We start from the raw sequence: 21,558 nt of genomic DNA, 5'->3' as shown, positions 1-21,558 counted from the left end.
TAGATACCAGGAATATTTTAGGTTTGCCAAATTGTAAGGTGGTTGGAGGGATGGGTGAAAAAAGTAAAGGGGCTTAGAAGTACAAATTGGTAGTTACAGAATAGTCACAAGGTTATAAAGTATAGCATAGGCAATATAATCAATAACATTGTAATAAATATATATGGTATTAGATGGTACTAGATTTATCAGGGACATCACTTCATAAGTTATATAAATGTCAAATCATGGGTTGTACATTTGAAACTAATATAATATTGTATGTCAACTGTAATTTAAAAATATAAAAAAGAAAAATGCACCAAGTTATCTTTCATTCTGGATAAACACACACACACACACACACACACACACACACACACACACACACACACAATGAATCCAGCCAAACCACCAAGAAGCAACATTTGGAAATTAGACAAAATTGATTCCTAGACTCAAGCAAAAGTTCAAGGTGAGGGGGAGGGGTTGAGGAGCAGATTCATATGGAAAAGAAGTCATTATCAGCTCTTCTGGAATGCCAATAAATGACATTTTTGTGAAAGCATATTTTTTATGGAATTTCATAAACATCCACCTTTGGTCCTTTGACATTTCCAATCTAAGCACACGTGCAAATGGAGGACAGGTTTATAGAATAGCCAAAAGTGAGAGATGCTTTTAAAAAGTATCTATTTAGGTCCGTTGCCCATTTTTTGATTGGGTTGTTTGTCTTCCTTTTGTTAAGTTGTATGAGTTCTCTGTAAATGTTGGAGATTAAACCCTTATCATAGATATCATTGGCAAATATGTTCTCCCATACAGTGGGTGTTCTTGTTGTTTTGTTGATGGTTTCTTTTGCTGTGCAGAAGCTTTTTTATTTTGATGTAGTCCCTAATTTGTTTATTTTCTCTTTAGTTTCCATTGCCCTAGGAGCTGTATCACTGAAGATATTGCTTCAGCATATATTTGGATTTTGTTGCCTGTGGATTTCTCTAATATTTTTATGGTTTCCCATCTTACGTTTAAGTCCTTTAGCTATTTTGAGTTTATTTTTGTGTATGGTGTAAGTTGGTGGTCTAGTTTCATTTTTTTTGCATGTGTCTGACCAAATTTCCCAGCACCATTTATTGAAGAGACTGTCTTGACTCCATTGTATGTTCTTGCCTCCTTTGTCAAATATTAATTGAGCATAGTGGTTTGGGTAGATTTCTGGGTTCTCTATTCTATTCTATTGGTCTATATGTCTGTTGTTGTGTCAGTACCAGGCAGTTTTGAGAACAGTGTCTTTGTAATGCATCTTGATATCTGGTATTAAGATACCTCCTACTTTGTTCTTCTTTCTCAGGATCGCTGTAGCTATTTGGGGTCTTTTTTTTATTCCAGATGAATTTTTGGAGAGTTCTTTCTAGATCTGTGAAATATGCTGTCGATATTTTAATGCGGAGTACACTGAATCTCTAGATTGCTTTGGGTAGTATGGACATTTTAATGATGTTGATTCTACCAATCCATGAACACGGTATATTCTTCCATCTGTTTATGTATTTCTCTATCTCTTTTTTCAGCGTCCTGTAGTTTTCTGAGTAGAGGTCTTTTACCTCCTTAGTTAAGTTTATTCCTAGGTATCTTAATTTTTTTTTGTGTAATGGTAAATGAGATTGTATTTTAATCTCTCTTTCTGTAAGTTCACTATTGATGTATAAAAATGCCATAGATTTCTTGGCATTCATTTTGTATCCTGCTACATTGCCGAATTCATTTATTAAGTCTAATAATTTTTTGATGAAGTCCTTAGTGTTTTCTATGTACAATATCATGTCATCTATGAATAATGACAATTTTACTTCTTTTCCAATTTGGATGCCTTTTATTTCTTCTTCTTGACATAAGGAAGGCCAAGAGACACATGAAAACACGCTCAAAGTCACTAATCATCCTATAGATGCAAATGAAAATGACAATGAGGTACCATCTCACATCTGTCAGAATGACTATCATCAACAAATCAACAAATGACAAGTGCTGGTGAGGATGTGGAGAAAAAGGAGCCCTCGTGTACTGCTGGTGGGAATGCAGACTGGTGCAGCCACTCTGGAGAACAGTATGGAGTTTCCTCAAAAAACTAAAAATGGAACTTCTATTTGACCCAGTGATCCCACTTCTAGGAATATATCCCAAGAAACTAGAAAAACCAATCAGGCCGAAACCAGTTTGGCTCAGTGGATAGAGCATCGGCCTGCGTACTCAAGGGTCCCAGGTTTGATTCCAGTCAAGGGCATGTACCTTGGTTGCGGGCACATCCCCTGTAGGGGGTGTGCAAGAGGCAGCTGATTGATGTTTCTCTCTCATTGATGTTTCTAACTCTCTATCCCTCTCTCTTACTCTCTGTAAAAAAATCAATAAAATATATGTTTAAAAAAAACAATCAGAAAGTATATATGCACCCTTATGTTCATAGCAGCATAATTTACAATAGCTAAGATTTGGAAACAGCCTAAGTGCCCATCATCAGATGAGTGGATTAGAAAACTCTGGTACATCTACACAATGGAATACTACGCTGCTGTAAAGAGTAAAGAACTCCTAACTTTTGCAACAGCATGGATGGAGCTAGAGAACATTATGCTAAGTGAAATAAGTAAGTCAGAGAAAGAAAAAAAATCACATGATCTCATTCATTTGGTGATTATAATTAACAATATAAACAGATGAACAAAAACAGAGACAGAGAAGCATCGATCAGATGCTCAAACCTCAGAGGGAAGGTAGGGGAGGGTGGGGGTAAGGGGGAGAAATCAACCAAAGGATTTGTATGCATGCATATAAGCATAAGCAATGGACGCAGATAACAGGGTGTGAGAGTGAGGGCAGGATTGGGGGGGTGGGGGATAATGGGGGGATAAGGACACATTTGTAATACCTTAATCAGTAAAGGAAAAAAATAATAAAATAATGAGATATGCTGACAATAGGTAGCTGAAAAGTGTTTTGTACTTAATAGATGAGTCAAAATTTCCACTGTGTTGAAGTACACAAATGATCTACGCTTATACAGTACTAACTAGGTATGTGTGGGTGACTTCATTTTGGTCAAAAGTCCAAGGGAACAAATGGGTTTGAAGTTTCCTTATGGCTGGTTGGCAGCCTTGGCTTTAACTGATTAAGTACTAGTTTCTCTGCACAGATATTTACAGGCACCTCTAACAACCAAGGCTTCTAACTGGATCTAATTAACACATGATGCAAGCTGTGAAAATTTTCACCTCAGAAATTGGCAAATGCTATATATTAGGGTGTTAGAGAGCTGGTTGCTAAACATTTACTAGCATACTACTGTTTTAATTTGTAGACCTTCTTAGTGAGCACATAATTACAATTTGAAGTTATTGTCAAAGAAAAAATATAAGCATATTACCTTTTGTGTACATGGTGCTTCTTCATCAAGTACTAAAAAAAATGATTTTTTTCCTACATAAAAGATCCCTAATCCATATAAACTTGCCCATAAATGTCCATTAGAATCTAATCTCTCTCCAGTTTCCATATAAATAAGAAGTATGAAAACACATTTAATCCAAACATGAGTTTCATATAGAAAAACCAAACCAAGAATTTATAGCCCAATTAAACTACAAATAATTAGTAACTGTTCACAGATCAGACCTCAGGTGAGTCAAAGGGCAAAGGACTGAACTCGCTAGGATTCAAGAAACCAGGCTCCACCTTAACTTCTGAACAGGGTCACTTTCATTTTTCCTATGATTCTGAATTCTGTGAATATATAGTACATAGTAACTTTTAGATTCCTCTGCCTTATCACCACATTTAAAATGCCAATACTTAGTAAAATTACCCACCAAACAGTTCATTTAATCCTTCCCCACATTTCACCATATGGAGACCCAGAATGACAGCACTGAGCAGTGGGTACAAGTATATGTGGAAAGGGGAGGAGGTGGCAGAGGTACAGTTAAGTTTCACACCTTTTTTTGGACTAGCAAGTAAGTTATGGTCACCATCATGTTACTTGGTAAATAGATTGGGCTGGGACAGCTCCACTAAGTGGTTTTGAATGAAGCTTTTCCTAAATAACTCCTGCCACAGTTTTTCACTTAATGGGAAATAGCAATAACCGCCCCCCACACACACGCACACACACACATACACACCATCCAGGGCTTTAAACTAATTTAACCAATTACAGGGAAAAGCTTTGAAATGTTGATGTTGACAACTTAGTTTCAAATCAAAAAGAAATGTGCATTTTTTTTTTACCTTGTCTGGGGTGAACTTTAGGTTCCACGATCCTACTAGAATAAAACCTATCTATACTAATAATAGAGGAATATGCAAATTGTCCAGGACACCATCACAGTAACAAACAAACAGGCTGCGTGGGGTGACCAAGCCAGCAGGGGGGTTAGTGAGGGATGACCAAACGACTGAACAGCAGGCTGCGTGTGGTGACCAGGTTGTCATGGGGTTAGTGAGGGGCGATCAAATGACTGAACAGCAAGCTGCATGGGTGACCAGGCCAGCAGGGGGGGCAGTTGGAGGTGACCAGGCTGGCAGGGGGGCAGTTGGGGGCAACCAGGCCATCAAGGGGGGCAGTGAGGGGCCACCAGGCCAGTGTGGGGGGCAGTTGGGGTGACGAGGTTGGCAAGGGGGACAGTTGGGGGTGATCAGGCAGGCAGGCAGGTGAGCAGTTAGGAGCCAGCAGTCCCGGATTGTGAGAGGGATGTCCGACTGCCAGTTTAGGCCCGATCTCCAACAGTCAGCCATCCCCGAGGGGTCCCGGATTGGAGAGGGTGCAGGCTGGGCTGAGGGGACCGCCCCCCATGCACAAATTTTGTGCACCGGGCCTCTAATGTTAATATAAAACTAGATCAACCAGAGGTATCTTTTGAGACTAAAGGTTAAAAGTCTCTTTTAAAACATCTAGGGATAGTGCATATTTAGTTTTAGCATTTTTCTATCTTTGATATTGTCAAAGTTTTTACCTAAGCTTTTGTTGTTGTTGATCTTGTTTTTACCTAATCTTAAATGAACTAACCACATCCCAGAAGTTACTTGTTATAAGCAAGGAGATGAGAATTTTCTAGGACCGCTAGTTAACAGATACCCTCCAGCCTGCAGAACTTGACAAATCTTAAAATGTCCAACTGGCTGCTGAGCCATGACAGCCTCTGTGTAAGTTGTCTATGCTGGCCAGAACAAAACCCAGCTCCCAGGTCCCCGGGCCACCTCTTTCTTCACAGCAAAATTACAGAAGTACCCTGGCCGGGTGACTCGGTTGGTGGAAGTGTCATCCAAAAGGTTTCGGTTTTGATTCTCGGTCAGGACACTACCTAGGTTGCTGGTTGGATTCCTGGTTGGGGCATGTATGGGAGACAACTGATCAATGTTTCTCTTTCTATCTCCCCCCCTCTCTCACCCTCCTTCCTTCCCTCCCTCCCTCCTTCCCACATCAATAAACATATTCTCAGATGAGGATAAAATTTATAGAAATGTGGTTTTCAAAGAGAAGCCCATGTAACCTATGAGAATTTGCTGTACCTGAGAAAGGAAAGAAAATTAAGGAAAGGGACAGGAAGGGGACTAAACCAACCACTATAATGGCCTGCTATGATCTGTGCATTCAAAAATAGGGAACCAATTCCTTGAGTACCTCCTGAGTATTGGGTGCAAAACAAAGATTATCACACTTCATTCTCACAATATCCTTGATAGCAAAATCTGATTCCTGTTTTGCAGAAAAGGAAACTGAGGCTTAAAGAAATAGTTAGGAAATAGGGATAGACAGTTACTGGTGAAATCAGGTAGGAACTGGTGTCTGACTTCAAAGCAACCCAGCAAGTTATAAAGCACAAAGCATTAGGGCTACAGAATGCAGTCATTTCTTCTACAGACCTTCTTAATAAGCACAACTGATAAGGCTTACTCTTACATGCCTTCAGAGGAAGACCATATTCTAAAACATATGTCAAAGTGAGCACAACATTGCCCTAACTGGTTTGGCTCAGTGGATAGAGCCTACAGACTGAAGGGTCACAGGTTTGATTCCAGTCAAGGGCACATCCCTAGTATGTGCAGGAGGCAGCTGATCGATGTTTCTCTCTCATCGGTTTCTAACTCTCTATCCCTCTCCCTTCCTCTCTGTAAAAAATCAATATATTTAAAAAGTGAGCACAACATCAAATGAGTAAACTGTAGTTAGAAGAACCCCCACTCTGAGATTTGGTATACCCATATGCTGACAGTGTGAATCCCAAGTTAATATGAAATCTGACAACTCATCAGAATGGATTCCTATACAGAATCACAAAAGACCCTGAATAGCCACAGCAATCTTGAGAAAGAAGAACAAAATTGGAGGAATCACACTACCTGGTATCAGACTATACTGCAAGGATATAGTAATCAGAACAGCATGATACTGGCATAAAATCAGACATATACATCAATGGAACAGAATAGAGAGTCCATAAATAAACCGATGCCTATATGTGCAATTAATATTTGACAAAGGAGACAAGAACATACAAATGGAAGAAAGACAGTCTATTCCATAAATGGTGTTGGGAAAAATGGACAGATACATGCATAAATTTAAACTAGACCACCTTCTTACACCATATACAAGAATAAACTCAAATTAGACTTAAATTTAAGACACAAAACAATAAAATTCCTAGGAGAAAGCATAGGCAAAATCTCAGACATTTCTCTTAGTAATATTTTTCTGATATACCAGTATCTCCTCAGCAAGGAAAACACATGGAACTACATCAAACTAAAAAGATTTTTCACAGCAAAGGAAATCATCAACAAAATGAAAAGACAGCCACTGAATAACAGAACATATTTGCCAATGATATATATGTAAGGGGTTAATATCCAAATTTTATAAAGAACTCATACAACTCAACAACAAAAAAGCAAACAATCCAATTAAAAAATGAGCAAAGATGTGAATATACACTTATCCAAAGAGGACATACAGATGTACAATAAACATATGTAAAGATGCTCAACTTCACTAATGCAAAATAAAACCACAGTGAGATATCACCTCACACCTGTCAGAATGACTATCATCAATAAATCAACAAACTACAAGTGCTGGCGGGATATGGAGAAAAGGAAACCCTCCTGCACTGTTGGTAGAAATACAGGTTGGTGAAGTCACTATGGAAAACAGTGTGGAGGGCCCTCAAAAACTTAAAAATTGAACTTTGTTATGACACAGTGATTTTACTCCTGGATATATATTCAAGGAAAACCTAAACACGAATTTGAAAGAATACTAGTATATGCACCTCTATATTCATTGCTGCATTATTTACAATAGCTAAGATATGGAAGCAACCCAAGTGTGCATCAATACACAAGTGGATTAAAAATGGTGGTAGCTATATTCAATGGAATATTACTCAGCCATAAAAAAGAATGAAATCTTACCATTTGCAACAGCATGGATAGACCAAGAGGGTATTATACTAAGTGAAATTAGTCAGTTCAAGAAAGACAAATACCATATAATTTAACTTATATGTGGAATCTAAAGAATAATATAAATCAACAAACAAAACAGAAACATATTCTGAGAACAGACTGATGGTTACCAGAAGGGAGGGGATTGGGGGTTTGGCTGGAAAAGGTGAAGAGATTGAGAAGTACAGATTAGTTATTACAAAATAGTCATGGGGATGTGAAGTATAGCATAGGAAATATAGTCAATAATATTGCAATAACTATGTATATTGCCAGGTGGGTATTGGAAATAGCAGGGGGAACACTTTGTAAAGTATATAATTGTCTAATCACTGTGCTGTGCACCTGAAACTAATACAAAATAATACTGAATGTAAACTGTAAATGAAAAATATAGAGAAAGAAATCCTGACCCAGTTACTGCATACCTTGCCAGAAAATTGACAGTTAGCAAAGGTAAAATTAAGTTTAGACACAGGACCTCTGCATCAGATAGCAATCTGGGGAAAATGGTACTAAATATGGGGAATGCTTACCAATCAAGCCTTATGGTTTGGCCACTGTATTGACAGAGACCATGATCTGGAAAGGAACAAGAGAGAGCATTTATTATACAGGAGCATTAAGTATAACCTAATCAACATTAACACTTTTTGTCATGATAAACTCACTCAAATCTATTCATCCCACAGTACTTCTTTTGTACACAGGGGTCAGGGACCCTTGGCATGCAACTCTCAAAACTTGCCTGCAGATTCCAATACCTGAATTCATTGAAAATTTTCAACAGTGGCACAGAGCGTTAAAATAATATATTAGAAGCCAGCTGAGCTGTCAGACTACTGCCTTAGAGTGAAAATGATGAGTGTTTTTCACTCAGAATGGAGGCTTACTGTATATTCAACATGACATGTGGCCCCAGCAATGTCTGCAGCACAGAGAAATGGCCAAGAATGTATTAAAGGGTAAAGATTTGGAGGAGTATTCATCTATTATTACTTTAATTTCTGGCCTATGCTTTCAGGACTTCTATCAAAAAAAATGCTACAGAGAAGTTAGGCTGCCAGACTACCCTCCCCCCCCACACACTTGGTACATGGATCTCATCTCTCTCCCTTTTTCATAGATAGATCTAGGCTTTATAATTACTTTCACGTCCAGGTTCTCATACCTGTTGAAACAAAGCCTGAGCAGCACCCTGCACTCCTTAGGCTTCTGTAGTTTTTTCTACGTCAATCTAGTCCATTCCATCCATCTGCTATCTGCTACTAGGTTTCCAAAAAAGAATAAAAAGAAAAATCAGAACTTTGGTGTTAAAAAGTCAAAGAGATGTTTCTCTGAAATCAGAACAGTCTAATTATGTCAACATGTCTATAACAGTGGCACTCACAGTGTACAGAGGAACACAAATGTGTACGGGAAAAGATGCTCCTGCTTAATTAAAGGAACAGGTTGTAGAAACAAGGTCTCTAACATGGAGCTAGTCAGCACTGCCCAATGTGTGACCCTACCACTACTGGTAGTCCCTGTCTCTTAGAGACTCAGGGAAGGGGTTTCAACACCATCTTTATTACGTTATCAGGGGATAAGAGATGGGCGCTGCCCTCTGTTCAAGCCCCTCACTTCACACTACATAGAGGTGCATTTATTTATCTGGCTGGTTATCACTACTGGTTCCAGTTCCATTTTCTTCACATTATAAGCTCACAGACTAAACAATATTGGACTTTTCCATCACAGGTCCTAAAGAAGCTGATCATACAAATCTGCAAGATGGCTTGCCCTGGGTAAAAAACTTAGCACCACTGCAGGGAAGTTACACTCGTTTAGGGGGGATGGCTGGGAAAAAATTATCTTTCTCTTATCCAGAGGAACTTCTAAAAATGGTTGGCGGAGCCAGGGTAGCCAATCACGCAGAGTGAAAGATAATACAAGGCAGCTACTGCACTAATCTTGGGATCACAAGATCAGAGAAGACTGCTGCTAAAGAAGTTTGGCTGCCTGTTCAAAATGAACCCTAGTTCATTCTGCTTTAACCAAACATCATAAGGAAATTATGAAATATTAGGTTGAAAGGCAATGTCTCCAATTACTATAAGAGGGAGTCTTAAACAAATCAGTTTATCCCATTCAATGCCATAGCTAAAGATTCAGGCAGGAATATGGGTAATAAACTTTTGAAATGAGAGGATGAGTTGTTCACCAGATTATTCAACAGCATTTTATGGTGTATTAGTGTCAGTAATCGGTACCACAATAAGTTAGAAAATCATGAACATCAGAAAGAAGCTAATATCATTTAGAGTAATTTCATGAATAATTCCAATCATTAAATAATATTGCTACTCTCTGACACAGCATAGATCTTCAAGGAAGTAATAATGAAAGAAATTTGACAGTTGCTAATATTGGCTTTTGTAGCTACGGCCTGGAAAATATCCCCTCTAGGATTCTGTGAGGAAAGAGGATGCAATAAAAATGCCATCAAACCTGACACCTGGACCTAAATCCCATTGTTAGAAATTGTTCAAGGTTTAGGGCTCTGCTTAAAATGTTAGTATTTGTGAGGTAATTAATGTCCTGATTCCTAAAACCTCGATATCTCATAGTAACAAAGGCAGAGACAGTTTTCAACCCAACCAACAATAGATCTTTCTGATTTGTAAATATAATCCAGAAAGATAATATTTGGAAAACATCTATATTTAATCAATATAAGTTTCAATAAATCACTTAGATACTAAACAATATACATATCAAGTCAAAATCAAGAATGAACCAGACAAATTCAACCAGCACCATTTTACCTCAAAGCAAGGATCAGGTTCCTCTGGGTGATTATGGTCCTCAGGTTTTTAAGAAGCAAAAGAGGTTTTTTTTAAATTTAATTCTCCCCTTGAATACACATTAGATGTCACATAATGCAATCCCTGCAAATTTCAAATGCCTGCCCTTAACAACACCCATGCATACAATGGCACAATCGGAGCGCTTAGCCAAAGGGGCAGGGCCAGCAAGTGCTAGAATGAGGGAGGAGCTTGAGAATGGGCGGTGCCAGCACATACAGGGATGGTGGAGGCTCATGGGAAAGGTTGCAGATCCAGTGGAGGCTGGGATGGGAGCGGAGTATGGGAAGGGGCAGGGCCAGCACAGGATGGGTTGGGGAGGAGCATGAGAAGAGGCAGCGCCAGCATGCGAAAGGATAGGGGACGTGCATCATATTTACGGCATTATCTGTTGTGACTTACCACTGCTGTCCTTGTTTGTAAATAGAAACTATACAAATAATTTTTTTCGGAGGAAAAACACCTGGGAAAGAGGACCTAGGCCAAAAATTTTAAATTACTATTATGTTAAATGCACAACTATACTGTGAAATAAAATTCAGAACTACACAACCGTGACAGAAGATACAAAGCACTCAATCTCACTGTTATTTTCCTAATTTATACATTGAAATGTCCCACACTTTTCAAAGGAAATGTATGCAAAAGACTAGGGACAGAATTGAATTAAATAACCTGATATCCAACATCCAATTTTTACAGGTAATGAAATCACAAACGATGTTCAGTGGTGGCCAGTGACGGATGCTTTCGGTCATTCACTGCCCTAAAATAAGATCTCAGTCACTCAGATTGTCAATGTATGCATTTCTACACTAAAAATACCACAGAACTTTTTTCCAATTATAAATTTCTTTTCCTTATTTGTGAATTGAAGATAACACAAATTTTTTCTACACAAAGCTTATGACAAGAACCAAGTCCTACGTGAAATAGAATGAAATGATGCCAAACGCAAAATTCCTCTATAAAATAGTGTCAAACTGAGTAAAATTACAGTCACTTAAGTGCAGTCATTGTCATAAAACATTGAGGACTCAGTCAGATGATTAAATCTTGCATTTATAAATCCAGAATACATCAAAATGTTTATTATTAAGCACATTTATAAAGTGGGAACAAGACCAGCATTTAGACAAGTAAATTTACACCAAATACACAATTATATTATAAAATAAAGGCAGTCAATCCAATAGTTCATTTCCTCCACTGTAAACTGAAAATTGTACAAATCTTCCATGAGAAACCTATGAAATCCCCAATAACAAAATGTAACTGAATACAGTGAGGCTGAGCAAACAATTGGTTTGTAAAATTAAATGCCAAACTGCCTCCAATATTAGTGGAAGAGAGACCTAGGACATCCGCAGTGTTTCTAAAACAACAAGTGTAAATTAGACCAGTCTTTTAAAGGAAAATGCATGAAAAGCGTCAGGAACACGTTTGGTTGAATACAGTATTAATACAAAAATATTTTTATTGTAGTAAAATGCAAAATGGCTTTAGCAGACTGAAAACTATTTAAATTTAAGGTCATGAATGAACAAGTCCTGCACGTATCAGATCGCCATTTTCCTCACTTTCAAGTTGAAAATACCAAGAAATCTTTTTTTTTCTTTTTAAGTTATGTCAGAATATGAGAGGATTGATTCCAAAATTTAACCACATAAATGATATTTAGGAAAAGGAAAAAAATAAGTTACACAAAACTACGCTTTGAAAGCAGCCTAAAGCCACCGTCCGAATTCAGGCGCAATACCTCAGTGTGTGAAATTTCTCCTTTTCAGGTAGAAAATAACAGAAACAGAGGGGCCAAGATCAAGAATTAAACAAATATGCAAGACAATTATCATCCAAAGATTTAAAAATAAAAGACAAAATCAGCTCTCTGGCAGCCACATCTCAAGTCATCATGAAGTAACATAAAGCATAACACTGAGTCCAGATTCGGCTAAGGTACCCACATTATCACAAATCCAAAGCCCTCCAGACCATTGAAGTAGATTATTAAAATTAACCTTACACTTTGTGATTGTGTGTGGAAGCGGTCACCATGTTCCCTCATCCCTATGGTGCAGAGGAGAACTTAGTGCCCCCTGCACACCACAAGATGAATGCGCAGGGCTACAAGCAGCACCACAGCGCCCCCTGCACAACCCAAGATGAACGTGCAGGGCTATAAGCAGTGGCGCTCCTTTTTAAACCAGCCTATTGCGTGCCCTTCACACATCCTGACTGGTTGGGGTGAGAATGATTGACAGGGATAGTATCTACTCACTCTTTATACATGGAAAACCCGCCCATGTCGCAGAAGTTGGCACAGTATTGATGGGAAGGATTTGAACATGTTTGTATTTGAGTTGGGGGGAGGGAGGGTTTGCAGGAACTGTGGGAAATGCAAAATAAACCAACCACATAGTAATTCACATGAGTACTTCCCTAATTGTTCCCAGCAACGAATTAAAACAATTCCTCAATCGCCATTTTCAACTTTGTATATCATTGGAAGTTCTTCCCTGTCATTTCTGCTTTTGGGTCAAAAGCAAGTCAGATACCTGATTGGTCTTAACAAGGAATTCGCCATCACCCTCAATCCCATCCCCATCTCCACCTCCATCTTTACCACCACCACCACCACCCCCAGCAACTACATTTGGAGTGTTGGCTTAGGCAACAAACACATAATCTAAAATTGGGAAAGAGGAAATTTTGTAAGCTCACAAATATGTGAAAATTAATACACACACCTAATAACCAATGGTGTAAAGAGAAAAATCACAAGGGAAATTAGAAAACACTCTGAGGTGAATGAAAACTTATGGAATGCAGGAAAACAGTGTTTAGAGAGAAATTTGAATTATAAATGTTTATATTAAAAATGAGGAAATGGCCCACTGGTGTGGCTCAGTGGTTGACTGTGGACCTGTGGATCTATGAACCAGGAGGTCACGGTTTGATTCCTGGTCAGGGCACATGCCTGGATCCCCAGTGTGAGCATTCAGGAAGCTCCTGATCAATGATTCTCTCTCATCATTGATGTTTCTATCCCTTTCTGTCCCTCTTTTAAATCATAAAAATAAATTTTAAAAAATGAAGAAATACCTCAAATCAATAGCCTAACCTTCCACCTTATGAAGGTTAAAAAAAGAACCAACAAAAGTAAAAGCAAACAGAATAAAATATGTAATAAACATTAAATCAGAAATCAGTGAAATAGAATAGAAACATAATGGAGAATGTCAACAAAATAGAAAGTTGGTTATTTGAAAGATAGCAAATTGACAAACTTTTAGGTAAATGACCAAGAAAAAAAGAGATTACTAAGTTTACTAAAATCAACAATTAAAGGACTTTACTACTGACATTACAGAAATAAATGGAACTATAAGGGAATACTACAAAGTTGTATGCCACCAAATTAGATAACCTAGATGAAATGGATAAATTCATAGAAGTACACACACAACCCAAAATAACTCAAGATAAAGAGAAAATCTGAATAGACAAACAATAATTAGATTAATTTTGTAATAATAATAATAAAAAGTCCCCACAAAGAAAAGTGCGGGATCAGATTGCTTCACTGGTATCTTTAAAAGTGTTTAAAGAATACCTAACACCAATCCTTCACAAACTCTTAGAAAAAGTATATATTGAGCAAACACTACCCAACTCATTCTATGAGGCCAGTGTTATCCTGATATTAAAACCTATTAAATATATCACAAGAGAAAAAAACTACATAAAAATATCTCAAAAGTATAAATGAAAAATCTTCAGCAAAATACTACTAAACTTAATGCCTTCTGCACACCCCTACTAGGGATCGAGCCTGCAAGCCGGGCATGTGCCCTAACCAGGAATCTAACAGTGACCTCCTGGATCCTAGATTGATGCTCAACCAGTGAGCTACCATGGCCAGGAAGAAAATCCTTTTTTTTTTAATGGAACCCATTCATATTTTATTTTTAGTAGAGTCTTGAACTCCGAGGAATTCAAAATTTACAAACAAGACTGAATTAGCTTTTGTAACAATTTTCAGCAATAAATTAAAGAAAGATATAAATGATAACCATTTAATATCTGACCCTTTGCTGGAGCTCATAAATAAAATTCCATAACTCTGAACTTTCAGCTTACTTAGTGATTATTTTTTCTTGGTGTCTCTTTCTAAAGATAATCACTTATAGTCAATAGTACAGATCCTTTTATTTCCTTTTGTAAAGCCATAGTCCAAGAGAACCCCAGAATATCAAGTGTACAAAACAAGAAACTTTCTGGTGAAAGTTCTGGTTATCATTTATTTTATTTTTTTCCTTTTATTAATTTTTTTTCCTTTTATTAAATGAGGTGACACTGGTTAACAAAATTATACAGGTTTCAGGTGTACAATTCTATAATATGTCATCTGTACATTGTATTGTGTGTTCACCACCCCAAATCAAATGTCTGTTCATCACCATTTATCCCCCTACTAGAGGCCCGGTGCACAAATTCATGCACCAGTGAGGTCCCTCAGCCTGGCCTGTGGGATTGGGCCAAAACTGGCTCTCCGACATCCCCCAAGGGGTCCTGGATTGTGAGAGGGTGCAGACCAGGCTGAAGGACCCCACCAGTGCACTATCAGGGCCAGGAGAGATGCAGGAGTTTCGCCAGCCTGGGAGGGACCACAGGAGGGCTCTAGGGAGTGTCTGGCCCATCTCGCTCAATCTTAATGGGCCGGACCACAGCAGCAAGCTAACTTACCAGTCCGAACATCTGCCCCCTTGTGGTCAGTGCACGTCATAGCGACTGGTCGACCAGTCGACTGTCTGTCCCTTGGTGATCAGTGCATGTCTTTTTTTTTTTTATTGATTTTTTACAGAGAGGAAGGGAGAGGGATAGAGAGTTAGAAACATCAATGAGAGAGAAACATCAATCAGCTGCCTCCTGCACACCCCCCACTGGGGATGTGCCCGCAACCAAGGTATATGCCTTTGACCAGAATCGAACCTGGGACCCTTCAGTCTGCAGGCCGACGCTCTATCCACTGAGCCAAACCGGTTAAGGCATCAGTGCATGTCTTAATGAGCAGTTGAGCGGTCTTAGCATTTCATTAGCATATTACATTTGATTGGTCTGGTCGACTGGACACTTAGCACCGTGGTCGGAAATCTGTGGCTAGCGAGCCACATGCAGCTCTTTGGCCCCTTGAGTGTGGCTCTTCCACAAAATACCACGGCCTGGGCGAGTCTATTTTGAAGAAGTGGAGTTAGAAGAAGTTTAAGTTTAAAAAATTTGGCTCTCAAAAGAAATTTCAATTGTTGTACTGTTGATATTTGGCTCTGTTGACTAATGAGTTTGTCGACCATTGACTTAGCGTATTAGGCTTTTATTATATAGGATACCCTCCTCCCCTTCCTCCCACCCTCCTCCCAACATGGACACTGTTGTTCATGTCCATGAGTTCTTTCTCTTTTTTCTTTTTTGTTCAATCCCTCTACCCCCTGACCCAGCAACCCCAGACAACTGTCAGCCTGCTCTCTATTTATGAACCTCCCAAATAAAAAGGGGAAAAACTTTTACAACAAGAAAATTAGAAAGTTTGTAAAATAAAAAACAACTCAATTGTATTTCTATGAACTAAGAAAAAGTAATCAAAAAATGAAAGAAGAAAATTCCATTGGAAATAGGAATAAATTTAACAAGAACATGTGATAACTGTATATTGAAAACTATAAAACATTTTGAAATAAATTAAGGATCTTATAGAATGGAAAACTTACTATATTTAAGATGCCAATACTCCAGAAATTGATCTATAGATTAAATGTTATAACTCCAAATTCCCAGCAGGCTCTTTTTTTTCCCTCAGAAATTGACAAACCGATTTCAAAATTTCTATGGAAACACAAGGGACGCAAAATAGTGAAAATATTCTTTAAAAAGAAGATCAAAGTTACAGGACTGACACTTCTGATTTCAAAATTTAATGAAAAGTTACAGTAATAAACGCTATATGATACTGACATAAGGATAGACATATAGATAAATGGAATGGAATGGAGAGTACAGAAATAAATCCATAGTAACTATGGTCAACTGATTTTTGAAAAGGGAGCCAATACCACTCAAGAAAACAATAGTAGTCTCTTCAACAAATGGTGCTGGAACAACTGCATTTCCACATTCAAAACAATGAATTTGGAGTCATAACTCACAGCATATACAAATATTAAATAAATATAGATCAATGAACTGAAATTAAGAACTAAAATGATAAAACTCCTAGAATAAAACATAGGTGTAAATATTTGTGACCTTGGATTAAGCAATGGTTTCTCAGATATGATGCCTGAAGCACAAGCCTATAAAAATTAGATAAATTGGACTTCATGCTTCAAATGACAGTATCAATGAAATGAAATGATATCCTACAGAATAGGAGAAAATATTTGCAAATTGTATATCTGATAAATAACTTGATCCAGAATATATAAAGAACTCTTACAACTCAACAATAAATAGAGAAATAACCAGGTAAAAAATAGGCAGAGGATTTGAAGAGACATTTCTTCAAAGAAGATATATAAATGCCAAATTAGCACATACAGTATAGAAATTCTCAACACCATTAGTCATTAAGGAAATGTAGATCAAAACCACAATATGGTACCACTTTGCACCCAATAGGATGGCTGGAATAAAAAAGACATGGAAAATAGCCAGTGTTTATGAGGATGTGGAGAAATTGGAAACCTCATTCATTGCTGATGGGAATGTAAAATGATGCAGCCAATGTGGTGAACTTTATGTTATGTGGACTTTACCGTAATAAATAAAAAAATGTAGATACAACTCTCTCTCTCTCTCTCTCTCTCTCTCTCTCTCTCTCTCTCTCTCCCTCCATTATTTTCCAGAAAACAAGCTTAATGCTCTCAAGATTAGAGGGCCCCTACTTGTTTTGTCTTTTAATAGGGGGCAGGTGAGATTTGATCTCCAAGTTTTTGTTCAACCATGGAGCAGGTATCTCAGCGACCACAACTTACTAGGGTAGATAATCATGCCTTACCAATTCTTTGCTATCTGAACCTTCATTTATTTGCTGTCAAACTGATGGCTTTGGCCTATGGTCTTTGGTGTTATCAAGACAAAAGTTTGATCCACATTCTGTTACTAATCAGCTTAGTGACTTTGGGATGATTAATTCTCCAAAGGCAAAGAAGAAAGAAACACATTCTGATCAGTCCAGTTCTTCAGTGGTTTACATACACATCTTTTTAATTGTGTACATAATTTCTAGTCTGTACAATTCCTATCACAGACAACATGATAAATGGCTATTGAATTAAATAACTTAATCCACATAAAAGTCGAATGATTTGGGTATTATTACTTCTATATTACAGATGAGGTCTTTATTTCTTCATTGGTAAATGTGAATTAATATCCACTTCACTGAGTTTTGTTGCATCTTTTAATTATATCCATTGTAAGAGGGAATATGATGATATCAAAAGAGTGCTGGTTTTAAATCATAGTTGTGAGTTTGTGTATTCAGCCAAATTTTATACTGTGAACCTTGGGAAAATTACTTAACTTCTCTGAATTTGTTTCCTAAGCTATAAAAAATGGTTATTAATACATATTTTGAGTGACTTTTCAGGATTATAAATGTGTTATGTACAATATTAAATTATCCTATCTAATAAAAGAGTAACATGCAAATTGACAGTACCTCCATTACACCCACAAGCCATGCCCACCAGCCAATCAGGAGTAAATATGCAAATAAACCCAACCAAGATGGCTGCGGCCACAGAGAGCAGGAGGGATGCTTGGGTTTCCCCAGCAATGGAAGAAGTCAAGCTTTCCGCCTGCCCTTGATGGCCCAGGCCTCCACTCCAGGCTACAAAGTTTCAATTATAGAAGATAAATAAATCCCAACAAAAATGGCGGCAGCCATGGAGCTGGAGAGAGCAGGAGGCTAGGGTTGCCCCCAGCGATGGAAGAAGCCAAGCTTTCCACACACCCTGGCTGGCCCAGGCCTCCACTCCAGGCCACAAAGTTTCAATTATAGAAGATAACTAAATCCCAACAGAAATGGCTGCCACCATGAAGCGAGCAGAAGGCTTGGCTCTGCTCCAGGCTACAAAGTTTCAATTGTAGAAGATAAATAAATCCCAGATACCAGGGCCTCCGCTTGGGTTGCCGGGGGCATGGCTGGCCTGCAAACCCCCACAAGCCCCTCGCCTAGGCTGTCCCATGCCCCAAGGAAACCTCCACCCTGATCCAGGACACCCTTCAGGGCCAACCAGCTGGCCCCCACCCATGCACCAGGCCTCTATCCTATCTAATAAAAGAGTAATATGCAGATTGACCATCACTCCAACACACAAGATGGCTGCCCCCATGTGGTCAAAGATCCTGCCCCCATGTGGACACAAGATGGTCACCACAAGATGACCAGCAGGGGAGGGCAGTTGGGAGGTACCAGGCCTGCAAGGGAGGGCAGTTGTGGGTGATCAGGCCAGCAAGGGAGGGCAGTTGGGAGGGACAAGGCCTGCAAGGGAGGGCAGTTGGGGGCGATCAAGCTTTCAGGGGAGGGCAGTTAGGGGTGACCAGGCCGGCAGAGGAGGGCAGTTGGGGGCGATCAAGCTTTCAGGGGAGGGCAGTTAGGGGTGACCCGGCCAGCAGAGGAGGGAAGTTGGGGGTGACCGGGCCTGCAGGGAAGGGCAGTTGAGGGAGACCCAGGCCTACAGGGGAGAGCAGTTGGGGGGACCAGGCCTGCAGGGGAGGGCAGTTAGGGGCAAACAGGCTGGCAGGGAAGCAGTTAGGCATCCATCAGGCTAGCAGGGGAGTGGTTAGGGGGTGATCAGGCTGTCAGGCAGAAGCAGTTAGGGGCAATCAGGCAGGCAGGCAGGCAGGCAAGCAGTTGGGAGCCAGCAGTCCTGGATTGTGAGAGGGATGTCTGACTGCCCGTTTAGGCCTGATCCCACTTGGGCCTAAACGGGCAGTCGGACATCCCTCGAGGGATCCCAGATTGGAAATGGTGCAGGCTAGGCTGAGGGACACCCCCCGCCCATGCATGAATTTTGTGCACCGGGTCTCTAGTATTAGTATATTATATACAATGGACCATTATATATTATATACTAGAGGCCTGGTACACAAAATTTGTGCATGGGGAGGTGTCTCTCAGTCCGGCCTGCACCCTCTCCAAATTCGGGATCCCTCAGGGGATGTCCGACTCGCAATCCAGGACCACTGGCTCCTAAACACTCATCTGCCTGCCTGCCTAATGCCCCTAACTGCTCCCCTGCCTACCTGATTGCCCCTAACCGCCTCTGCCTGCCTGACTGGTCACTCTTAACGGCCCTCCCCTGCCAGCCTGGTCACCCCCAACATGCATATGGCTGGGGTCCCTCAGCCTCGCCTGTGTCCTCTTGCAGTCCAGGAGCCTTCGGGGGATGTCTTTGGGGGAGCGAGCCTAAGCCAGCAGTCAGACATCCTTAGCTCTGCTATGGAGGCAGGAGAGGCTCCCGCCAGCACTGCTGCACTTGCCAGCCATGAGCCCAGGTCAGGGCTTCTGGCTGAGCAGCACTCCCTCTGTGGGAGTGCACTGACCACCAGGGTGCAGCTCCTGCATTGAGTGTCTGCTCCCTGGTGATCAGTGTGCATCATAGTGACTGGTTTTTCCACTGTTTGGTCAACTTGCATATTAGCCTTTTATTATATAGGAGGGACTGACAGAGGTCAGAAGGGAGGGGGATGGACATAGACAAAAGTGTGGTGATGGCCAGAGATGGGGGGACTAGGTGGAGGAGGGTAAAGGGGGGTAAATGGGAGACATCTATAATAGTGTCAACAATAGAATGAAAACAACCATGATATACCACTACACTACACACCTATTAGGGAAAAAAAGATACATTATGAACTATGTATTTACTACTTTGATAAAATTTTTAAAAATTTTACATGTGTATAGACATTTAGCAACCTAGAACAATACCTAACATATAGTAACTACTTGAAAAATGGTATTTTACAGATAAAGTATCTGGCTCAAAATAGGTGCCAGAAAGTTTCTTCACTCCTTTCTTAATCTTAGTTTGGCTTCCATGCATTTATGTGTAGTTTCCTTCCCTTCTTGTACTCCTGAATTGCTCTCATTTATCTCTGAAACATCCTCCATTCCCTACCATTCTCATCTAATCATTGCAACCTTGGCTTTCTTAATAAAGACATCGGGTCAAGCATGCACCGCTTTGCATCTGCCTTCTTGGCTAATTGACACTTGACACAAATCATGCTGCATGATTAGCCCTTTGCTGCCCTCATCTGGCCTATTACAGTGTCTGTTACTGTTGACTAGATGACCACTAGCCAGCAGAGGCTCAGTCAGCTCTGACCTAACTCTGACAAGGAAGTCACAGAAATAATTTCCTGAGGAATTCAAGCTAATGAATCCTTTTTTGGGGGAGATAGGGATGGAGAGGCAATAACCAGCTCAATCTAATACCACCAATAGGGAAAATTCGGTGACTTCAAGACAGTATGTTTCAGAATTGTTTGGGACTACTCGTGACTATATCAACATTATATGGGAAGAAAGCAAAAACATATGGAAATCCCTGGTCTCATATGATTGCCTTTCTGAGCTCATTTTAGCTCTGGATCGTTAAACACTGGGACCTTACCTAAGCCCAAGTCTATTTCTGAACATCAAAGTTCTCTTCCTATTTTAGAATCAAGTGCTATTCTAAAGGAAGGGATAACAGTGAGAGCACTATCCTGGTTACTGCTTGTTTTCTGAGATGTCAGCTTGGACTTGCCAATGGAAATTCACTTTCATGGAGGTAGATAGCCTGAACCACCTCCCTCAACAACTATCAAGAGAATGAGCATAAACTGGTGGGGGTTGTGGAGTGGGGGGATGGGTAAGAGGGTCAAAAGGTAAAGATAAAATATAAAAAGAACACCAACTTTATGTACCTTAAGACTCATAGCAACCTGTCCAAGAGTTTCTGAAGTAGGAAAACTTTTTCCTATTTGTTTGTTCATTAAACAAATATTTATAGAGTAAAACAAAATAAAAGGTGGTTATTTTGGGGAAAAAATTAGGACATCCCTTAATTATCTATTTTTAAAAAGTGTATGTGCATTTGTGTGTGTTGTGAGGCAGGGGGTGACTAGAAAAAGACAATATTAATCCCAAAGCCAGACAATTAGGAAAAATTTTTTAAAAATTCAG

The sequence above is a fragment of the Eptesicus fuscus genome, chromosome 1 (assembly GCF_027574615.1).
Source record: "Eptesicus fuscus isolate TK198812 chromosome 1, DD_ASM_mEF_20220401, whole genome shotgun sequence".
Taxonomy (NCBI): domain Eukaryota; kingdom Metazoa; phylum Chordata; class Mammalia; order Chiroptera; family Vespertilionidae; genus Eptesicus; species Eptesicus fuscus.
The sequence above is the reverse complement of the archived record's forward strand: the minus strand, read 5'-3'. Positions refer to the sequence as shown.